Source organism: Otolemur garnettii, unplaced genomic scaffold (assembly GCF_000181295.1).
Source record: "Otolemur garnettii isolate 467f Iridium unplaced genomic scaffold, OtoGar3 scaffold00268, whole genome shotgun sequence".
NCBI classification, from domain to species: domain Eukaryota; kingdom Metazoa; phylum Chordata; class Mammalia; order Primates; family Galagidae; genus Otolemur; species Otolemur garnettii.
Window position 1 is genome coordinate 495,779 of NW_003852663.1, and position 4,911 is coordinate 500,689.

Here is a 4,911-nt window from a genome sequence, read left to right on the forward strand (position 1 = left end):
ACTGGTTTGGCATGCTTGCCTGCCTTCACTCTCCCATACTGTGTTGCACCTTCCCCTGAGAAGCCCCAAGCCCTTTTCCTTCTACAAGCTCAAGATACTATAAAAACTTCAACCATGTGGCCCTTTCTTCAAGTCTCACATTTTATTTAGGTCACATGTTTACACACATGAGTAAACTTGTACACTCTTCCCTCTTAGTCTGTTGTTAATTCTTTTTAACATACTTCAACACAAACTTTCAGAGAAAAAGTTTAAACTTCCTTATAGTACCTTTTGTAAGGCTGACACTCGCTAAGATTCTAGAGCTATAATGTCTCTACCCTCAAGAAAATTTCAGCCTGTAGGGGAAGACAGACAAGTAATCTGTAGTACGTAGTGATGAGGGTATTATCAGAACCTGTAGCAGAGCCATCTGACCACACTTGGAATGGGGGAGAGGGTAGTGATGTACTGATAAATGTCTAACAATTGTCTTAAGAAAAGCGCCCTGATTTGCAGTGTTTCTTGATTTCCATGGTGTAAATACTTCCATATTGGCCAATTTCAAGGTATTTGATGTCCCTGTACATTGAGTTAGAAGAGATGTGCTTAAATTGGCTCTTGTAAGTCAGGGCAAGCTCACTGCAGCACACCATTGATGTATGGAATGCTTCCCCCCCAAAATGGTGCCTATCATTGTCAGTGTGGGCTGTCCTAGCAAAGTACCATGGACTGGGTGACTTGTAAACAACAGAAATTTATTTTTCATAGTTCTGGAGTCTGAGATCAGGGAGCCAGCATGGTTGGGTTCTGGTAAGAACCCTCTTCTGGGTTACAGACTGCTGACTTCTCCCTGTACTCTAACATGGCAGAAAAGGACAAGCTTGCTCTCTGGCCTTATAAGGGCATTAATCCCATTCATGAGGGCTCTAGTCTCATGATCTAATTATCTCCCAAAGGCTCCACCTCCTCATACCATCACATTGGGATTAGGCTTTCAACATATTAATTTTTTTTTTTTTTTAAGAGACGGAGTCTTAATTTGTCACCTTCAGTAGAGTACCATGGCGTCACACAGCTCACAGCCACCTCCAACTCCTGGGCTTAGATGATTCTCTTGCCTCAGCCTCCCGAGTAGCCGGGACTACAGGTGCCCGCCACAATGCCCGGCTATATTTTTGTTGCAGTTTGGCTGTGGCGGGGTTTGAACCCACCACCCTTGGTATATGGGGCTGGCGCCCTATTCACAGAGCCACAGGTGCCACCCATAATATGAATTTTTTGATGGGGAGGGACACAAATATTTAGCCAATGCAATGCATAAGAAAAAATGTAAAGGATAAGCAAAAATCAGTCCATCAAATGTGGAGGACAAATAAGGGAATTCTAGGTAGAAGGAACAGCAAGCAGATATAAATGACTCAAGGTGATAGGAAAACATGGTGCCTTGGCAGTTAAGTTATGATATTCTGGATTAAAGAGTGGGAGAGGACAGTGCTGCATTTCCTAATAGGCAGACTTTTAATTATACATACGTATTAATTGTACTCCCTTTTCTGACCTTGCTATTGCTTTTGCAAAACCATTTCCACCAAACTAGACTAATGGTGCATTTATGTCTGTGATGAGTTTAAATCTTAGTAAGGACATGAATTTTTTTTTTTTTTGAGACAGAGTCTCACTTTGAGGCCCTGGGTAGAGTGCTGTGGTGTCATAGCTCACAGCAACCTCCAGCTCTTGGGCTTAGGCAATTCTCTTGCCTCAGCCTCTTGAGTAGTTGGGACTACAGGTGCTGGCCACAATGCCTGGCTATTTTTTGTTGCAGTTTGGCCGGGGCCGGGTTCGAACTCACTACCCTCGGTATATGGGGCTGGCGCCCTAAATCACTGAACCACAGGCACAGCCCAAGGACATGAATTTTAAAGCATTATGGAAATGTGCTTCTTTTTATTGTGGGCTATTTCAAACACACAAAAATTAGGGGCCAGGTGCAGTGGCTCATGCCTGTAATCCTAGCACTTTGGGAGGCTGAGGCAGGAGGATAACTAGAGCCCAGGAGTTTGAGGTTGCAGTGAACTATGATTATGCTAATGCACTCTATCAGGACAACATAGTGGGGTCCTGTCTCAAAAGAAAATACATAAAATTAGTATAGTAGTGAATTACCATATTCTCATGAACCAACTTCAACAATTATCATCTCTCTTTAAATAGTTTGGACTTTAGGCTCGGTGCCTATAGCTCAGTGGCTAGGGTGGCAGCCACATATACTGGAGCTGGTGGGTTCAAACCCAGCCCAGGCCTGCCAAACAACAATGACAACTACAACAACAACAAAAAATAGCCAGTAAAAAAGTAAAAATTAAAAAAAAAATAGCTAGACTTTGTGGCAGGGGCCTGTAGTCCCAGCTACTTGGGAGGCTAAGGCAAGAGAATCGCTTAAGCCCAAGAGTTTGAGGTTGCTATGAGCTGTGATGCCACAGCATTCTACCAAGGGCAACATAGTGAGACTCTGTCTCAGAAAAATAGTTTGGACGTTAAAAAATGTATAACTTCGGTATCATCATTCATAAAATAATAATATTTTTTAATATTGTTAAATCTCCATTTGGTATTTTTTCTGATTGTTTAATTTTTCTTCTACGTTTTGTTTGAAACAAGATTCAAATATCACCATGGCCCATCATCTTTTATTGATATGTCTTTTAAGTCTCTCTTTTTTTCCCCCTAAGATTTTCTTTCTTTCTTTTTTTTTTTTTGAGACAAAGTCTTATTGTGTTGCCCTCGGTAGAGTGCTGTGACATCACAGCTCACAGCAACCTCCAACTCCTGGGCTTAAGCGATTCTCTTGCCTCAGCCTCTCAAGTAGCTGGGACAATAGGTGCCCACCACAACGTCCGGCTATTTTTTGGTTGTAGTTGTCACTGTTGTTTTGGCAGGCCTGGGCTGGATTCGAACCTGCCAGTTCTGGTGTAAGTGGCTGGTTCCTTAGCTGCTTGAGCTACAGGTGCTGAGCCAAAAACTTGTGTTTCCTTTTCATTTTTTGAGATAGAGTCTCATTATGTTGCCCTCGGTAGAGTGCTATGGCGTCACAGCTCACAGCAAGCTCAAACTCTTGGACTCGAGTGATTCTCTTGCCTCAGCCTTCCCAAGGAGCTGGGACTACAGACACCTACCGTAATGCTCGGCTATTTTTTGTTACAGTAGTCATTTTTGGTTAGCTGGCTCCGGCTGGGTTCGAACCCGCCACCTTCGGTGTATGTGGCTGGCGCCATAACCACTGTGCTACGGGCACCGAACCATAGAAACTTGTATTTTCAAAATAGTTGATAACAACTATTTCTCCATATTGTAGAAGAAAGGTACTGGGGCCACTGATAACTGCCAGTCAGACTGGGTTTCTTTCCAGCCTACTGTTTGAGAGATCGGACTCTCCTTTTTTTGTTTTCCCTTTGCTGTAGTCTTTAGATAGAGTCTTGTTTAGCCACTCCAGTGAGTTTCCCTATTTCTCCTCCTTTCCCTCAGTTCACACTTTTCTCCTGAAGGTTGATCCTTTCCTGCTGCCTTTGTTTATGACTTAGTTTCAATTTTTGCAGGAGCAGGTTTGACCTACAACCTGCAGATTTTTTCTTGGGCTCTTTCTTTAGCTGAATTTTCTTTTTTTCTTAGAAATCTTGGCAGTGGCTGCAGTGGGGATGGTGGGTATCTAAGTGCTTGTGGGTCTTCACAAAGCTTGGTTACCTGGCTTCTGCCAATCACACCGAGCTACTGGAACCCGTGGTTGGGAGAATGGGAGAATCAGATGGAACTGCATTGGGAGTCTATTATTTTAATTTAATTTAAGGAAATTACCGTATTTTGCTGTGTATAATGAGTACTTTTTTTGCCCAAAATAATGAGGGAAGGATGCACATTATACATGGATAGTACGGAGGTGGAGAGGTGGGAGGAGGAAGCCCAGCAGGCCTTTCAGGCTGACCTCCCGAAGGGGTTACAGTCCAGTTTGGGAGCCTGCGGGAGGAATCTGGTGGGAGAGGGCCAGAATGGCCTCCCGGGAGATCTGAGATAAGGGAGATGGTGGCAGCTTTGCGCAGTGAGCTCCAACGCCGAAGGCACAGCCATGGGGGAGGAGACCAGGAGCCAGGGACCCTCATGACTTCCCAGGTTCCCCTCTCACTCTGCTAGCTACGTGTGTGACCAACTCTGGCTGCTGGGAGGGAAGGACCCTCCGGGGCCCTTTAGGTGGAGAGGGAAGGGCTCCTGGAAGAGAGGGAAGGGGCAGCCTTCAAAGAGTGGATGGCTTACAAGAGTGTGGCAAGATTTGCAGAGCTGCACGTTTACCAGGGAAATATTAGCTCTTCTAAGATGTGTCTCCCCAGCCGGAGGAGAAATATTAGCAGAGCTAATATTAGAATAGCTAATATTTCAGGGGTGTTTCACAGAAAGTTTAGGCGAAAAACATATAGATGTGCATTATACGGGGAAGCACATTTTACATGGCATCTATGTAATCTTTTACCTATGTACTCATTCCTCCTTCTCTCTCTTTTTAAATGGTAGCATACTTTACATACTTTTCTCTTTCTTTTTTAACTTAAAAATATAACAGGAGACGGGCTGTGCCTGTGGCTTAAAGGAGTAGGGCACCGGCCCTATATGCTGGAGATGGTGCATTCAAACCCAGCCCCGGGGCTCGGCGCCTGTGGCTCAAGTGGCTAAAGTGCCAGCCACATACACCTAAGGTGGTGGGTTCGAATCCAGCCTGGGCCCGCCAAACAACAATGATGGCTGCGACCAAAAAAAACAAAGTAGCCAGGCATGGTGGTGGGCGTCTGTGGTCCCAGCTACTTGGGAGGCTGAGGCAGGAGACTCGCTTGAGCCCAGGAGTTGGAGGTTGCTGTGAGCTGTGATGCCATAGCACCCTACCCAGGG